This window comes from Mastomys coucha, unplaced genomic scaffold (assembly GCF_008632895.1).
Source record: "Mastomys coucha isolate ucsf_1 unplaced genomic scaffold, UCSF_Mcou_1 pScaffold2, whole genome shotgun sequence".
NCBI lineage: Eukaryota > Metazoa > Chordata > Mammalia > Rodentia > Muridae > Mastomys > Mastomys coucha.
The window spans coordinates 24,964,032-24,983,788 of record NW_022196902.1 but is presented as its reverse complement, the minus strand read 5'-3'; the positions used below and the strand labels follow the sequence as shown (position 1 = coordinate 24,983,788).

Below are 19,757 nucleotides of genomic sequence, written 5' to 3'. Positions count from 1 at the left end.
AAAAAAAAAAAAAAAAAAAGAACAGAAAAAAAACAAAACTAAACTAAAACAATCCCCTGTTCCCTCTCCCCTCCCCCGCTCACCATCCCATCCTCTCCTGCTTACTGGCCCTGGCATTCCCCTACATTGGGGCATAGAACCTTCACAGGGCCAAGGTCCTCTCCTCCCATTGATGACCGACTTGGCCATCCTCTGCTATACGCATGCTGTTGGAACCATGAGTCCCTCCATGTGTACTCTTTGCTTGGAGTTTTAGTCCCTGAGAAGTTGGAGAATGTTAAAGCCTGCCGGGAGAAGATTGAGAAGGAGCTGGAGACAGTTTGTAATGATGTCATGGCTCTGCTTGACAAGTTCCTTATCAAGAACTGCAATGATTTTCAGTATGAGAGCAAGTGTTCTACCTGAAAATGAAGGGCTATCACTACCACTACCTGGCAGAGGTGGCTTCTGGGGAGAAGAAAAACAGTGTGGTTGAAGCTTCTAAAGCTGCGTTTAAGGAAGTCTTTGAGAACAGCAAAAGCACATGCAGCCAACACACCCCATTCGGCTTGGCCTGGCCCTCAATTTTTCTGTGTTCTACTATGAGATCCAAAATGCAGCAAAGCAGGCCTGCCTCTTAGCCAAACAAGCCTTTCATGATGCTACAGCCTAGCTGGTAAACAAGGATTCCTATAAGGACTCCACTCTCATGCAGTTGCTTTGAGACAACCTCACCCTGTGGACGAGTGACCAGCAGGATGAAGAAGCAGGAGAAGGCAATTGTGACCATTTCTAAAAGAGACTGTTTCACAGCAGACTCCCTGTTCCTCTGCTGCTTTTATTCTCTCTTACTTTCTGGCCCCTCTTCCACGGTTTTTCTTAGTCACATATTCAGAACCTATGATACACATGTAGTTATTGGTGATAAGCGCTCCACAATCCATTGATCCCTATATCATGTCCAGTTCTGGGTTTTCACTAGCAATCTGCATTGGCTGTTAATAGAAGCTTCTTTGATGAGCAGTGGTGACTACTCTTATTCATTAGTACAAGGATAAGATTTTGGATGTACTAAGGTCTTGTGCTGGTCTAGCAAAGTTGTTGTAATAGATTTTCTCCTAAGATCCATGATAGCACTAATGCCAAAAGGCTGGGTAGGTACTAATAACAGGCATGATTTCCAGCGTGTTCAGGAGCTCTTAAGACCAATTTGACAGCTGTTGGTTTCTACAGGCATGTGAATGTCACTTATGGTACCTTTATACATAAGTTCCCATAGTGATAATTTTCATGGTTCATGGGTGTTACAGCTCAGTAGGACTGTTTAATTGCTTCCCCTCTCTTAGCAGCTTGCATAGTATTTTCGGGAATCATAAAAGCCATCACAGAATGGCGGCTTTCAGGTCAGATTCAGCTTGAATCATCTAAGTCCAACGTACAGTATCTTCAGCATTAGGGACCTACCTCTGACCAGCAAAGAAGTGTGGACAAAACAGTATACTGTAGGATACAGTGAGATACACTACAGCTTCCACAATGAGATTTTTTTCTCTGTTAGAGGGAAAATTGCAAGGATGAAGGGCCAGTAGAAGAGAATGGGAGATGAGTGGGATTGGGGCTCACAATGTAAAATTCATAAAGAAATAAAGTGTTTTTTAATGTGGTGTATATATACATAATGGAATACTAGTCAATTGTTTAAAAAAATTAAATGATGAAATTTGCAGGTAAATATACAGTCTCGAAAAGATTAAATTGTGTGAAGTAACCCAGACCCAGAGATACAAATCCTACATATTCTCTCTCATGCATGATTCCTAGCTAGAAATCCTCCTCATATGTGAGTATACAACAAGGAACATAAGCCACATAAACCAGGAAAGTATAAAAGGGCCGTAGGTTGGGGATAGGAAAAAGTGGGATGCAGCTGATAAGAAAGGAGAAATACAGAGAGATGGTGCTCCGACTGAGGAGGAGGGAAGGAGGGGTTCAGTGTAGGAGAGAGAGATGAGGAACAAGTAGCGCCAAGCTTGTCCAATAAAACCTCAAAGGATCATATTATTTTATGTTTATCTAAAGTATACATAATACATATAAGCATAGACATTCTGCATAGTGAATTAAATGTTTCCCACTTGCTTTCAAACTATTTCCTTAATGGGATCTTTCTTTCTCTTTCTCTTTCTTTTTCTAACAATGCGATTAAAAGTTACAGCTTTGTAACAATAACTCTTAGTACAAAAAGATAAAGTAACATAAAACTCAACTAGCCTCTGAAAAATAATTCTACTCAGCAGGGCTTTCTCCTGCCAGAGTGGCCAAGAATCTCTTGGTAAAATGTAGTTATTTATAGGTAGTAGCCAAGATAATTTTATGGTCCTTCAGTGAAAGAAAATAATTTATCTTTTTTAAAGAGTTCTAGACAATTATTAATCAAGTAATCTTTTAGTACATGTTTCTCTGTCAGGTTTTGGGTATATTTTCCAAGCCCAGATGGTAAGTTTTGCAGTTGCTGCCAAAATATAAGGAAATGATATATGTACCTGCATGAATATACATTTGTATACATATATCTTATACATTTACATACATACATGTATACCCAATGTGTACATATTTTAGAACTGAAAAATAATCTCTACAGTACTAATTCAAACTACATTTTCATTGTTACTCAGATAATTAATGGACATAATCCAAGTCTATTAAACTTATTTTCCAGAGTTTTCTAATACTGTGTACTTACTCATAGATGCATTTGAAATTGCACAGTACTTCATTTTAAATTAGAAAATTCACACTTCATACTCCCAACAGGAATATCCTTTTGGATCTTACTTTGTCAGTTTTACTGGGACAATTTTTTTAATCATAAGTATCTCAGATATTCACAACTGAAAATGAAGTAAAAGCTTAAAAAGAAAAAGGAGTGGCATATACTTCCTTCATGTAGGTATGGCCTCTACACCTATGACCTAGTATGGTATATGGATAAAGTGTCTATTTAGTACAATATTTTTGTATATTCTTAATGACCATATCATTCTTCTTCAAAGCCCCCAAAGTAAATTATATTAGTATATTACAAAGTATATTAGTTGGGGCTAGGCACCAAATAATCATTGTTCTCTGCATTTTGATCAGTCTATTATTATCATTAGTTGTTTTATTTATAGACATTTCAAATGTTATCGTCCTTCCTGTTTCCCCCTCTACAATCCCCCCACCCCATCTCCTTTTCTTCACCTCTAAGAGAATATTCCCCCCCACATCCAACCACTCCCACCTTACTATAGCATCCTTCTCAGGGGCATCAAGCCTACATAGGACCAAGTACACCTCTTCCCACTGAGGCCAAACAAGGCAATCCTCTGCTACATATGTAGCAGGGGCCACAGACCAGCCTATGTATGCTCTTGGGTTGGTGGCTCAGTCCCTGGAAGCTGTTTGTGGTCCTGTTGATTGATACTGTTGTTCTTTCTATGGGGTTGTAATCCCCTTCAGCTCTTTCAGTCTTTCCCCTAACCCTTCCATGGGCTTCCCGGGACTCAGTCCAATGCTTGGCTGTAAGTATCTGCATCTGTCTCAGTCAGGTGCTGGTAGAGATTCTCAGAGAACAGCTATACCAAGCTCCTCTCTGCAAGCACAATAGTGTCAAGGTTTGATGCCTGCACATAGAATGAATCCCAAGTTGGGCCAGTCTCTGAATGGTCTTTCTTTCAGTCTCTCCTCCATTTTTGTCCCTGAATTTCCTTTAGACAGGAACAATTCTGGATCAAAATTTGTGAGATAAGTGGGTTACTCCATACCTCATCAGGGGGTCATGTCTATCTACTAGAGGTGGTCTCTTCAGGTTCCATCTCCCCACTGTTGGGCCCAGGACCGAATGGGGATGACCTAGCAGTTTTGAATTTTTGCAATGGTCTCTGTCTTTTCAAAAGGGCAGTTTTTGTTTGTTGTTTTTATGAGGGCTGAGGCATATAGTAACCTGTGCATACAAAGATAAGTATTAGAATGTAGGTAGGAACAATGTCAGTTTAGTAAAGTAGCAGTTGTAAATTCCCCTCCAAGATTCATGATCTCACTAGCCCCAGGTACTTGGCAATATTTCCAATACCAGACATGATTTTCCTCTTCTTCAGTAGTCCTTAAGTCCAATTAGAGAACGATTGCTTACCACAAAGATGTGAATGCTTCTCCTGCACTTTTAAGGATATTGTATCATGCCAGAGGAAAGAAAATGGGGAAACTGATATGTTTCAATTTAATTTCAAAAAAATTTAAAATATTATTAAATAAAAATAAGTTTATCATTATAAAATAAAAAGTCAGTGCTTCCATCTACAGTGCATTCCTAGTACCAAAGGACCCCACCCCCAGGAGCAGAATTTGAACTAGTTAGAGAGTCAGAAAAATTTACTAGGAAGTGTATAGCAAGTCCGGTAACAGAACAGTTAAGTAGATGAGAACTTACAACGGAGATGGAGGAAATTCCCAGTAAGAACACTGGTGACAGCAAGTGTAAATAAGAAGAACCAAGAGCAGGCTAAAGAAAACTAGATGCCAGCGTGTACTGCAGGTGGAGGAGGGGAAAGTGGGGAAACAGAGCTTGCTACAAAGAATTTAAGCAGGTTGTTGAAATGATCATCTTTGTCTATTGAAATTAAACAGGGGCAGGGGGCTGTGGTATGGAGGGGGATGTGGTGAGGCGACTAAGGAGGAGATTTGTAGCAGTCTAGACAACAGTAAACATAGACCAGACAGGTGTCATTAATTCCTTCCAGATGTTCTCATCATTGAAATTGGGAGAGACAATTAGGTCAAAAATTCTGAACACATGCAGAGAAATAGAAAATCTTTTCTCTGATTAGAGAATAGTCGTGCAGATGATTATTGTTTCTATAGTTAGGGGAATCAAAATATGTTAAGTTCCAAACCAAAAAGAAGTTTACCATGCTTGCATGATAATGTTATCATATTTAAAAGTGTTAGAATAATATTAAAATAATAGGACAAGCCAGTGTGTGTCTGTCTGTATGTGTCCTTCATTTGAGTTCATTGAACTCGCCTGTTACCCCCATAAGTTAAAAGTTTTCTTTTTTCATATGATATATATTATTTAAAAGAGAGGTTAATGAACTAGAAACTACTAGTCAAGCCAGTTGTCAGTATGGATTCTAGAAAAAATATCACTCTAGTCTATCTTTCTGAAACATTTTAGTGGTACTGTTACACACTTCATTACTAAATTTCTAAATATTTAAATGTAGACATGGCCCAGCACCAGAATGATTGTGTGTATGTGTGTGTGACTTTCAATTTTTATAACACTATTCTATGTAGGAACATCAGCTACTTTATTAAGATATTTGGAAGATGATCATGCATTATGTGTGCTCAGATTCTAAATGCTTTACTGAAAGAATAAATTAAAAGGTTTCATCTCAGACTGAAAATAAAGCATTGGCATGCTGCATTGAGAAAATGCTTTCCTAACAACATTTTTGAATTCTCAGAAGATGGAGAGGTATTCAATAGGAACTTTTTTTATTAGATATTTTCTTTATTTACATGTCATACGATATCTCCTTTCCCAGTTTCCCCCCCCCCCCCCCCCCCCGGAAAAAAAAAACCTGTACCCTGCTCGTCACCCCACCCTCTCCTGCTTACTGGCCCTGGCTTTCCCCTATAATGAGGCACAGAACCTTTAAAGGGCCAAGGGCCTCTCCTCCCATTGATGACTGACTTGGCCATCCTCTGCTATACATAAGCTGCTGGAGCCATTAATCCCACCATGTGTACACTTTGGTTGGTAGTTTAGTCCCTGGTAGCTCTGAGAGTACTAGTTAGTTCATATTGTTGTTCATCCTAAGGGGCTGCAAACCCTTCAGCTCCTTGGGTCCTTTCTCTAGCTCCTTCAATGGGGACCCTGTACTCAGTCCAATGAATGGCTCTGAGCCTCTACTTCTGTATTAGTCAGGTACTGTCAGAGGCTTTCAGGAGACAGCTATATCAGGATCCTGTCAGCCAGCACTTGCTGACATCCAAAATAGTGTCTGGATTTGATGATTGAATAGGAGAAGGATTCCCAGGTGGAGCAGTTTCTGGATTGTCCTTCCTTCAGTCTCTGCTCCATAGTTAGTCTCTATAAATTATTCCATGGGTATTTTATTCCTCCTTTTAAGAAGGAATAAACTATCCACATTTTGGTCTTCCTTCTTCTTGAGTTTCTTGTGGTTTGTGGATTGTACTTTGTGTATTCCGATCTTCTGGGCTAATATCCACTTATCAGAGAGTGCATACCATGTTTGTTCTTTTGTGATTGGGTTACCTCACTTAGGATGATATTCTCCAGATCCATCCATTTCCCTAAGAATTTCATAAATTTATTGTTTTTAATAGCTGAGCAGTACTCCATTGTGTAAATGTACCACATTTTCTGTATCTACTCCTCTGTTGGGGGACATCTGGGTTGTTTCAAGTTTCTGGCTATTATAAATAAGGCTACTATGAACATCGTGGAGCATGTGTCCTTCTTACATGTTGGAGCATTTTCTGAGTATATGCCCAGGAGTGATATAGCTGGGTCCTCTGGTAGTACTATGTCCAACTTCCTGAGGAACCGCCAAATTAATTTCCAGAGTGGTTGTACCAGCTTGCAATCCCACCAGCAATGGAAGAGTGTTCCTCTTTCTCCACAACCTCTCCAGCATCTGCTGTCACCTGAGTTTTTTATTTTAGCCATTCTGACTGGTGTGAGGTGGAATCTCAGGGTTGTTTTGATTTGCATTTCCCTGATGACTAAGGATGTTGAACATTTTTTTAGTTGCTTCTCAGCTATTTGGTATTTATCAGTTGAGAATTCATAATTCATAAAATTAACTCAAGCAAAGCAATGGCCTTCCTCTACACAAAGGATAAACAGGCAGAGAAAGAAATTAGGGAAACAACACCCTTCACAATAATTACAAATAATATAAAATACCTTGGGGTGACTCTAACTAAGCAAGTAAAAAATCTGTTTGACGAGAACTTCAAGTCTTTGAGGAAGGAAATTGAAGATCTCAGAAGATGGAAACCATACCTGTGGATTGGCAGGATTAGTATAGTAAAAATGGCCACCTTGCCGAAAGCAATCTACAGATTCAGTGCAATCCCCATCAAAGTTCCAACTCAACTCTTCACAGACTTAAAGAGCAATTTTCAAATTCATCTGGAATAACAAAAAACCCAGGATAATCAAAACTATTATCAACAATAAAGGAACCTCTGGTGGAATCACCATCCCGGACCTTAAGCTGTACTACAGAGTAATTGTGACAAAAAACGACATGGTATTGCTACAGTGACAGGCAGGTAGATCAATGGAGTAGAATTGAAGACCCAGAAATGAACCCACAAACGTATGGCCACTTGATCTTTGACAAAGGAGCTAAAATGATCCATTGGAAAAAAGACAGCATTTTCTTTTTTTTTTTTAACTTTTATTGCATTATGATGAGAAAAGTTACATGATTTCAATTTATCTGAATTTTTTTAACATTTAAAAACATATTTTAAGTAAATAGAATTAAATCACATTCTTGTTTCCCTTTTGTACCCCCATTCCTCCCAGAGACCCCCCCTTCAATACCCACAATATCTTTTTTGTTATGTTCCTTAAAATTTACAAAATATTATAACATTAAAAATAAGTATTATAAAAGTTGTTTGATATAAAGCAACAATCAATTTAACAGATTTATGTAGATGCTCATCTACAGCAATAGTGAAAATACATTGTTCTCAATATAAATTTTAAATAACTCCAAACATATTAACTGTATACTTCAAAATAATACATCACTACTAGTATTTTCTTAAATGAACATAAATATATAGTCTTTTTGTTTGTTTTGTATTTAGTAGAGTTTAAAATCTTGGTTCTTACTGTGGTACAAGCCCAAAATAAGAACAATTTTTAGACAATGGATTTCATTGTAATAAGACTGTACTTCAATGACCCTCACATCACCAAAGGATTTTACCTCCATCTTAGCTAAGCTGAGAGTTGATAGTTCTGCTGCACCAAGAAATGAATTGTAGGCTCGATTTTTGAATACAGACTTCCTGCTATGGTCAAAGCTATTTGGCTTAAGTGAGTGACTTCATTCTCAGGCCACAGAGAACAGGTTACATTCATTTAAGAAATGATGTGTGTAATAAGATGGTCTATCCATAAAGTCATTCACCAACTGTTTCAATGAACAATGGTATAATGGTTCTGCTTAGAGGGTGGCACAGACATTAGGTGAGGGTAAGAATTTGGTTCATTACCCAATCTGATAATCTATGTCTCTTTATTGGGGAATTAAGTCCATTGATATTAATAGATATTAAGGAAAAGTAATTGTTGCTTCCTGTTATTTTTGTTGTAAGCTGGAATTCCGTTCATGCAGCTATCTTTTTTTAGTTTTGTTGGAAGATTACATTTTTGCTTTTTCAGGGATGTAGTTCCCCTCCTTGTGTTGGAGTTTTCCATTTATTACCCTTTGAAGGGCTGGATTTGTAGAAATATATTGTGTGAATTTTATCAAGGAATACTTTGGTTTCTCCATCTTTGGTGATTGAAAGTTTTGCTGGGTATAGTATCCTGGGCTGGCATTTGTGTTCTCTTAGGGTCTGTATGACATCTGCCCAGGATCTTGTAGGTTTCATAGTCTCTGGTGAGAAGTCTGGTGTAATTCTGATAGGCCTGACTTTATATGTTACTTGACCTTTGTCCCTTACTGCTTTTAGTATTCTTTCTTTGTTTTGTGCATTTGGTGTTTTGACTATTATGTGACAGGAGGAATTTCTTTTCTGGTCCAGTGTATTTAGAGTTCTATAGGCTTCTTGTATGAATACTGGCATCTCTTTCTTTAGGTTAGGGAAGTTTTCTTCTGTTATTTTGTTGAAGATATTTACTGGCCCTTTAAGTTGGAGGTCTTCACTCTCTTCTATACCTATTATCCTTAGGTTTAATATTCTCATTGTGTCCTGGATTTCCTGGATGTTTTGGGTTAAGAGCTTTTTGTATTTTGTGTTTTCTTTGACTGTTGTGTCAATGTTTTCTATGGTATCTTCTGCCCCTGACATTCTCTCTTCTATATCTTGTATTCTGTTGGTGATGTTTGCATCTATGTTTCCTGACTTCTTTCCCAAGATTTCTAACTCCAGCGTTGTCTCTCTGTGATTTCTTAATTGTTTCTACTTCCATTTTTAGGTCCTGGATGGTTTTGCTGAATTCATTCACCTGTTTGTTTGTGTTTTCCTGCAATTCCTTAAGGGATTTTTGTGTTTCTTCTTTAAGGGCTTCTACTTGTTTACTTGTGATCTCCTGTAATTCTTTGTGGGATTTTTTTGTTTCCTTTTTAAGGGCTTGTACCTCTTTATCTGTGTTCTCCTGTATTTCTTTAAGGGAGTTATTCATGTCCTTCTTAAATTCCTCTAGCACCATCATGAGATATGATTTTAGATCCAAATCTTGCCTTTCTGATGTTTTGGGATATCCAGGACTTGCTGTGGTTTGAGTACTAGGTTCTGATGAAGCCAAGTAGTCTTGGTTTCTGTTGGTAGGATTCTTGTGTTTGCCTTTTGCCATCTGTTGATCTCTGGTGTTAGATGTTCTTGCTGTCTCTGACTAGAGCTTGTTCCTCCTGTGGTTCTGTAAACCTGTGTCAGCACTTCTGGGAGATCAGCTCTCCTCTTGTAAATCCGGGGCACAGATGCGTGAGTCCCTGGGTTAAAGCACTCCCTGGAGACAAGCTCTCCACTTGCAGGGAAGGGGCAGAGAGTGTTACAGATCCACACTGTTGCTCAGGAAGCTGAGAGGATCCTGTCCCTGCCTCCCTGCGACTCCCCTGCAACTCGTGAGGCCTGTGCCTCCTGGCTAGTCCCACCTTAGAAAGTCACCAGAGAGGCAGATCTCACGAGAGCCTCTCAAAAGACAGCATTTTCAACAAATGGTGCTGGATCAACTGATGATTAGCATGTAGAAGAATGCAAATCGATCCATTCCTATCTCCTTGTACAAAGCTCAAGTCCAATTGGTTCAAGGACCTCCACATGAAACCAGATACACACAAACTAATAGAAAAAAAAGTGAGGAAGAGCCTCAAGCACATGGGCACAGGGGAAAATTTCCTGAACAGAACACCAATAGCTTATGCTCTAAGATCAAGAATTGACAAATGGGACCTCCTAAAATTGCAAAGCTTCTGTAAGGCAAAAGACACTGTCAATAGGACAAAACGGCAACCAACAAATTGGGAAAAGATCTTTACCAATCATATTTCTGATAGAGGGCTAATATCCAATATATATAAAGGAATCAAGAATTTACACTCCAGAGAACCAGATAATCCTATTAAAAATGGGGTACAGAGCTAAAGAAACAGTGGGAACTTTTCAATCATATAAGTAAAATATAAGTAATACAAGGTGAAATTCATACATATGCTTTCATATGGCTTGGTTTATTATGCTTTTCTACTTCTATAAAATTTGTTTTATATATCAACAAAAGACAGGTAATTAAAATGCAACATATTTTTACACCTGGGAAATTTTTATTGGCTACTGTTTTTCTGCTGTCCTGCCTCATGGATTTTTCTTAAGGCATAAATAGTTCTTTGTTTATATTTTATTTGTTGAAGTCATCAGTAGGTAAAGACAAGGATCCTCAGGTTTCTTTTCATCACTTTTATGTATGTTAATATCTAAATAATTCAAAAATTAGAATGAAAATTCTACCTGAGAGATGCCATACCTTATCCAATTAAATTATACTATACAAAATCTACTAAAACTACATCAAAAACTTACAATATACACTTAGAAATCCCTTAGGACTCCCCAAAATTCTTCCTGAAATAATCATTAGACCATCTTTTGGAGAAAAAGATTAATTAGTCCAATTCTCAAATGATTTATTGGGGATGTAAACATAATGTGAACAAGACACTGAGATTTTATCTGAAATATTACACTGCAGGCATATATCCCACTCCATGAGCACCACAGAGCAAAATGTGGATACATGAGAAGTGTTTATATGAATATAACACAGTAAAATTAAAATTAGAGACTCACCTATACAGAGGTTTTTTGTTTGTGGGAGTGCACTGTAGGAACAGAGCCAAACAGGAAACACCTAACAGGGATGTGGGAATAACTCAGGAAAACAACATGGGGAGAATCTCAGGAACCCATGTATGCAATGTACACCTTGGTCAGTTGAAGGGGACCGGCCCGTGGTCTCTCTTCCTCCGTGGGTAATCACGAACTGGGTTAATTGAGTCCTGGGAAGGCAAACGGTTAACAAGGAAGGACACAGATGCCAGGTAGAAGTGATAAGAGAGAGCTTTACTGAAATTCAGTATTTATAGTTAAGCTAGGAACCAGACCCAGAGGAATTCCGAAACTTGCTCATCTTAACATAAACAGGAGAAAATCCATTAACACCAGACCAGAAGGAGGATCTTGAAAGAAAGATCCGGTAAACCTTTAACATAAGCATGAGACCTGCTAAGTCTTTGATCTAAGTAGGAACAGTCAGGACTCCACACAGCAGGTGCTCAACTCCAGCTTGCAGCCTGTCGGGCTGCTTTACAGAACCAAGTCACTCCCAAGCAACAAGGGGGGGTGGGGGGAGTCCACAGTCAGTGACACAGACTTATACAGAGATAGCTAAGTAACCTCCAGATTCCCAATGATTATTATGAGAGAAAACAAAGGAATGGATAGGATCTGAGAAAGATCAGATTATGAAGGACCTTCTAATACATTTTAAAGCCTAGAGATTCTTTTTATATATTTCTAATTTTATATAATTCTAATTTTATACATTTCTAATTTTATACATTTCCATTGCTCTATTGATCCTAGATGTTATGATGCACATAGTCATAGACTCCTATATAGATGCCTATACATACAAACATAGCATACATACAAACACATAAGAAAATAGGATGCTCCATATCCAGATGCATAAATAAAACATACTAAAGTGAAATTGCCCAATACATCAGAGAAACTGGGCTCAAAAAGAAGACCAAAGCAAAACACTTGTTCTGCAGTCACTGAATATCAGCCTTACTAAGGGAATGTACTGTAGAACTCTAGGATCCAAACAGGAAAGAACCCAGTAGTAAAATTCTCAATTTAAATCAGGGTTATATGTAGAAATTTGTCTCCCTGACATGGTGAAACCCAATGAACACTGGCTCTGTTAATGACTGTTCAGTTTGGGTTCACTTAGTCATCTTTCCAGCACATAACACTGAGTTCCAGCATGCTCACTGGAATTCTAGACACATCTTGGGGAGGAAAAAGAAGCCATGGTGAGATGGTGAGACTGAGAATATTGTCTCTGTAGATTCACTAGATAAAAGTGCTTAACCATGAGTAGAAATAATGTAAATATTCCCATTAAAACTTGAAACACATTTTATTATTTAAGAAAATATGTATCTTGAAGTTCTTTGATTTAAGAACACAGTCCATTCCTGGTTGTCACCTGTTTCTTTCTATGAGCTAAAACAAAAACTGTCACATCAGAGTTGGACAAAATAAACCAACAAAAGGAAAGATTTCAAGAGAAGGTACAAGAATCACAGACCCACTCATTCTCACGCTCAGAAATCCCATAAAAACACCAAACTTGAAGTCATAGTTTATAGGCAGAGGATCTGGTATAGAACCATACAGGCCTTGTGCATGATGCCTTAGGCTTTATGAGTTCTGATCTTAGGTTTATATGAGTTTTGATCTTTTTGGTTTAGAGATTCTTGTTTTCTAAGTTCCCTCCACCCCTTATGGATCATATGTTATTTTTGCCTCCTCTTCTGTAGAGTTCTATAATCCCTGGGTGGGGCAGGTGATGGATACATCTGACTGAGGGATGAGTGTTCTTCTTATTCTCTGCAAAGTGGGTTTATTTCCATTTGCTACAAAAGAAAGCTTCTCTGATGATGGCTGAGTGTAGCACTGATCTATGAGTTTAGCAGAATGTCACTAGGAGTCCTTTAATTGCTACTTTCTTTTTCAGACCACTAGTATTTGGTTTTACATTAGGTTCCTAGACACTCTAGTCTCTGGTTCTTGGTTACCTAGGCAATGTTAGCTATGGGTTCCATTACATGAAGTGGGCCGGCCTTAAGTAAAATCAGATATTGGTTGGATATTTTCACAAGTTTTGTGCCATCACTGCTGTAGGGTCAAAGGATTTATGGCAGTCTTGGTGTTTGTTTTGCCATTTAGAGCATGCAGAACAGCTTCCTATACCTAATCCACTAGAACAGTGGGGTTAAAGGTCTGTCGAAGCACAAGCTCAACTTCTCCATGTTGAATAAGTTGTGTTGGTGATTAGATAAGCAATGGGTACTTGCTGTCAGTTTGTGATAAACAATGTATAGTCTTGGGGACTACCAGGGTTGTTCAGGAATTCCTATATTACTCCTTAGGCCAACAACTTAATTAGATGTAACCCAATCCTGGTACTGGAAGCTTCATTAGGTGACAAGAGTGGGCAAGTTAAGGCTCTGGATCCACATTATTTGTCAATTTCATTCCGATTGCCTTCGTATATGTACATGTTTTAGGAAGCTTCCATACTATACCTCAGATGCCCCTAATTTTAGCTCTCTCTCCCTCTATTCCCTCTCTCATCCTCTTCTCCCCCTCTATATTCCCTACTTGGCCTTCCCATTTCATGCCTCCTACCCAAGAATCCTTAACTATCTATTCTATTTTCCTTTTCTAGTGGGATTTAACTGTACCCCCAAGTCTCTTACTCTATACCACTTAACCTTTGTGATTCTGTGGATTGTGGGTTGAATATCATTGACTTAACATATAATATAGAGATATAAGTGAATAAATATACTGTTTGTATTTCTAGGACTGGAAACCCTCAATAAGGAGTTTTTTCTAGTTCCACCCCTTTACCTGCAAATTTCATGATGTTACTTTCTTTAAATGCTGAGTAAAATTCCACTGTGTAAATGTACCATATTTTCTTTTTCCATTATTTTGCTGAGGGACATTTAGGTTGTTTCTACTTTCTGGTTGTTGTGAATATAGCAGGAAGGAACAGAGTTGAGCAAGTGTTCCTCTAGTAGAATTAAGTGACTTTTGAGTGTATATCCAAGAGTGGTATATAATTGTATCTTGAGTAGAACTATTCCCATCTTTCTGAGGAACCACTGCACTGATTTTCTTGGTGGCTGTATGGGTTTACACTCTCATCAACAATAGATGAATTTCCTCCTTGCTCACATCCTCACCAACATTAATTGTCATTTGTATGTTGACAAGAGCCATTCTTACTGGTGTACAATGGAATCTCAGAGGAATTTGATTTGCATTTCCTTGATGACTCAGTATGTGCATGTCTTTTAAGTGTTTCTCACACATTTGAGTTTCCTCTATAGATAATTCTCAGTTTAGATCTGTACCCTATTTTCATTGCATTATTTGTTTTATTGATACCTAGATTTTTGAGTTCTTTATATATTTTCAAGAGTAACCTTGTATCAGATGTGCAGTTGGTGAAAATTTTTTCCGTTCTGTAGCCTGCTGCTTTTTGTGGCCAGAACGCATTACATGGAGGATACATTGAAGTTAATCCTAGAGCTAATCTTACTCATCCTTTTGTCCTCACTGGACCATCTTAGTGCCAGGCAGTTGCACCGCCTAGCTCCAGGCCCTTGTGAAATGAGTCTAGCTGTTAACAAGTTGGCACTCATGCTACAACACATAATCACTTTCTGAAACATCGCAACACTTTTTCTAAAGCCAGATAAGATGCTTAAAGCTTGAAATTTTAACAAAACCTAAAGATAGAAATATAAGGGCTTATGGATTGGATTTTCTTCTGATGCAATGGATGTATGTGCAGATGAGATGTTCTTAAGACACATTTAAACTAAACCACAAGTTCTCTTCAGTGGTCATGTGACAATTCAGAAAGGACAGGAGGTGTGAATGCCACTGGGATAAGGGTATTCAGGTGCTCACCAGTCTCTTTCACTGCACTGGAACTCAAGAAAAGCACTCATCTTTTCCTGAATATTAATAATGACAGGTGGTGCTGGAGATAATTTTAACCAGATTATAGGGAGTTATAGTTATAATTCAAAGGCTCTTTGGCTGCTTTCCTTGAGTAGAGTATGACTTTAAAATTCATTTCTTTCCAAAAAAAATTACATAATTTCCGTGACAGAATTTGCTTTTTTCTAAATAAATACATATTTGAAAATTGCAAAGTGCTAATTTTAAAGAGCTTCCAGACTTTTTTTATGAAAGAAGCTTTTTTGAACCCCTAAATATGAAGATGGCTGCTAATAGCTTCTAAGCACTATGTGCACTTGTGTGTATTACACAGGAAATGATTTTTTCATCATGAGACTATAATTCCCTTCTAGTTATCAAGTTATAAAAAGCATTGGCCATAAGTAACCAACTGGGTCTTTACATCTTAGAAGAAAAACCAGAAGCCTGTTTCTAAGCAGTGTTTTGAATATCATCTGCCTGCTGGTCAAATTTTTAAGTATTTCACTTACATTTTCAAGGCTTCCTACTTCTTAAGGTGACTTAAGACAGTAAAATATGATCCTTTAACTGAATTTGGTTGTGTATATGTGTATGAGCATAGCCACAGAAGGAGAAAAGTAGAGTCTGACTTTGACAGACATTTGTAAGGCATACTTTCATCTCTAAAAGTAATCAGAATTAAATATATATATTTATGGATATATACATATATCCAAAAATCTCAAATAACAGGGTTAGAAACCAATTAAATATAAAATATCTCAAGACTTCATTTTGACTAGACAAGAGTTTCCTTTCATAAATCGAAACTGCATGGATTGTAGTAATAAAGGAAATACATGTAAAGCTAGCAGCTTATTATGGGACCCATTGTCACATAACTGTCACATCATCTTTACTGCAGTCAAATCATCATGCCTATGCCACTGAACTGTCATGTCAATCTTGTGAGGTGGGTACTCATAGTACTGTACAATTTCTTTATAATGGCCCATGACACTGTGCCCTGGACAGCCCCATCTCATTGTTCTGTAAATTGATGGAGGGCATATAGGATTTTAGTCTGGATTATGTCCTCCATAATTATTCAACAGCTTCACAACCCTCTCCTCAAACACCCCAACAAAGTGATTTAATCAGGGTCACCCTTTAAGCTGAAAATGATTTACAAGCAGTAAACCTTAGACTTCAGACTGCAAGTACATAATTCCAAGAAGGTAAGAACTCTATTACCTATGTATTGTTTCTTCCTCTGAGATATTCTAAAGACATGAAATGCATTTCATATAAAACTTTCTAAGGAGTGATGGGTTTGATCTAATCCATTATCAAAGGAAGGAGAATGAAAGAGGTATTATGAGCAAAGTTCAATCCAAAAACTCAAAGAAGTTAAAAATGTATGCTTTACATTAAATCACTTTTTATTTATTTATTTATTTATTTATTTATTTATTTTGGCTAATATCCACTTATTAGTAAGCACATATCATGCACATCCTTTTAGGTCTGAGTTACCTCAGTCAGGATGATATTTTCTAGTTCCATCCATTTGCCTGCAAAACTCAGGATGTCATCATTCTTAATAGGTGAGCAGTAATACATTGTGTAAATGAACCACATTTTCTGTATGCATTCTTCTGTCATGGGACATCTAGGTTGTTTCCATCTTCTGGCTATCACAAATAAGGCCACTATGAACATAGTGGAACATGTGCCCCTGTGGCATGGTGTGGCATATTTTGGGAATATTCCCAAGAGTGGTATTCCTGAGTCTTCAGGTAGATCTATTTCCAATTTGCTGAAGAACCTCCATATTGATTTCCATATTGGTTGTACCAGTTTGCAACCAGCAGTGGAGGAGTGTTCCTCTTTTTCTATATCCTCACTAACATGTGTTGTCAGCTGAGGTTTGGATTTTAGCCATTCTGATTGGTGTAAGGTGGAATCTCAGTATCATTTTGATTTGCATTTCTTTAATCACTAAGGACTTTGAACATTTCTTTAGGTGCTTCTCAGCCATTTGAGATTCCTCAATTGTGAATTCTTGGTTTAGTTCTACACCCTTTTTTTTTTTTTTTTTTTTTTTTTTTTTTTTGGTGCTTAGCTTCTTGAGTTCTTTATAGGTTTTGGATATTAGCCCTTATCAGATGTCGGGTTAGTTAAGAGTTTTTCCCAATCTATAAGTTGTAGATTTGTCTTATTGACTATGCCCTTTGCCTTACAGAAACTGTCTAGTTTCATGAGGTCCCATTTATCAATTCTTAATCTTAGAGGATGAGCCATTGGAGTTCTGTTTAGGAAATTTGCCCCTGTGCCAATGAGTTCAAAGTTCTTTCCCACTCTCCCTTCTATTAGATTCACTGTATCTGGTTTTATGTTGAGATCCTTGATCCACTTGGACTCGAGCTTTGTGCAGGTGACAAATATGGGTCTATTTTCATTCTTCTATATACAGACAACCAGTTAGACCAAGCACCATTTATTGAAAATAATTTATTTTTTACATTTTGTATTTTTGGCTTCTTTGTCAAAGATCAAGTGTGTGTAAGTGTGTAGTTTTATTTCTGGGTCTTCAATTCTATTCCATTGTTCAACGTGTCTGTCTCTGTACCAATACCATGCAGTTTTTATCACTATCGCTCTGTAGTAAAGCTTGAGGTCAGGGATGGTGGTTCCCCCAGGTTTTCTTTTATAGTTAAGAATTATTTTCACTATTCTGAGTTTTTTGCCTTTCCAGCTGAACTTGAGAATTTCTCTTTCCATGTTTGGGTTTTGATAGATATTGCATTGAACCTGTAGATTGCATTTTGTAGGATGGCCATGTTTACTATGTTAATTCTGCCAATTCATGAGCATAGGAGATCTCTCCATTTTCTAAGATCTTCGATCGATTTCTTTCTTGAGAGACTTGAAGTTATTGTCATACAGGTCTTTCACTTGTTTGGTTATAATTACCCCAAGATAGTTTGTATTACTTATGGCTATTATGAAGGGAGTTGTTTCTTTAATTTCTTTCTCAGCCTGTCTAACATTTGTATAAAGGAAGGCTACTGGTTTATTTGAATTAATTTTATATCTTGCCACATTGCTGAAGTTATCAGCTGGAGAAGTTCTCTAGTAGAATTTTTGGAGTCACTTATGTGTAGTATCATATCATGTTCAAATAATGATACCTATATTTCTTCTTTGCCAATTTTTATCCCTTTGATCTCTTTTTGTTGTCTTATTGTTGAAGAACTATATTGAACAGATATTTGGAGAATTGGCATCCTTGTCTTATCCCTGATTTAGTAGGACTGCTTCAAGTATGTCTCCATTTAATTTGATACTGGCTGTTGGTTTGCAGTAAGTTGCTTCTATTTTGTTTAAATATGCACCTTGAATTCCTGATCTCTCCAATACTTTTAATGGGAAGTGTTGTTGTATTTTGTCAAATGCTTTTTCTGCATCAAAGGAAATGATCATATAAGTTTTTCTTTGAGTTTGTTCATGTCATGAATTGTGTTAGTGGATTTTTGTACATTGAACCAAACTTGCGAGCCTGGGATAAAGCCTACTTGATTGTGGTAAATGGTGGTTTTGATATGTTCTTGGATTCAGTTTACAAGAGTTTTGTTGAGTGTTTTTGCATCGTTACTTATAGGCAAGATTGGGTTCTCTTTTTCATTTGGGTCCTTGTATGGTTTAGGTATCAGAATATCATAGAATGAATTAGATAGTGTTCCTTGTGTTTCTATTTTATGGAAGAATTTGAGGTATTAGATCTTCTTTGAATGTCTGGTAGAATTCTGCACTAAATCCATCTGGCCCTAGGCTTTTTTAAGTTGGGAGGTTTTAAAGACTTCCTCTATTTCCTTATGGGATATAGGTCTGTTTATATAGTTTACCTGCTCTTCACTTAACTTCAGTGTGTGTTACCTGTCTAGAAATCCATCTATTTCATCTAGACTTTCCATTTTGTTCTGTATAGGCTTTTGTAGTAGGATTTGATGATTTTTTTTTTTTTAATTTTCTCCATTCGTGTTGTTATGTCTCCCATTTCATTTCTAATTTTGTTAATTTGGATACTACCTCTGGGCCCTTTAGTTAGTTTGGCTAGGGGTTCAAACTATCTTGTTGATTCAAAGAACCAACTTTTGGTTTTTTTGATTCTATGCATTATTCTCTTTGCTTCTATTTGGTTGACTACTGCCCTGAGTGTATTTCCTGCCATATACTTCTCTTGTGTGAGTTTGCTTCTTTTTGTTCTAGAACTCTTAGGTGTGCTGTTAAATTGCTAGTGTAAGATCTCTCCAGTTTCTTTACCAGGCCACTTAATGCTATGAATTTTCCTCTTAGCACTGCTTTCATTATGTCCTATAACTTTGGGTATGATATATCAACATTTTCATTAAATTCCAGGAAGTCTTTAATTTCTTTTTTTTTTTTAGATATTTTCCTTATTTACATGTAAATTTCTCCTTTCCCAGTTTCCCCTCCAAAAGACAAACAAACAAAAACAACAAGAACAAACCCCTGTTGCCTCCCTCCTCCCCATGCCTCCTACCCCTCTCTCTCCCACTTATTGGCCCTGGCATTCCCCTATACAGGAGCACAAGTATATGTAGGCATTCTATTGTTTATGTTGTTATAGAGGAGCAGCCTTAGTCCATGGTGATCTGATAGAATACAAGGAATTATTTCAATCTTCTTGTATCTGT

The 19,757-nt window shown here is 37.4% G+C and overlaps 1 protein-coding gene and 1 pseudogene across 5 annotated transcripts in view; both read left to right on the top strand.

Moving 5' to 3' along the window:
- LOC116097904 overlaps positions 1–775 on the top strand; it is a 3,133-nt pseudogene extending 2,358 nt beyond the window's left edge.
- Nkain2 (sodium/potassium transporting ATPase interacting 2) overlaps positions 1–19,757 on the top strand; it is a 1,006,098-nt gene that overhangs the window by 609,807 nt on the left and 376,534 nt on the right. The gene's annotated exons all lie outside the window — the stretch shown is intronic.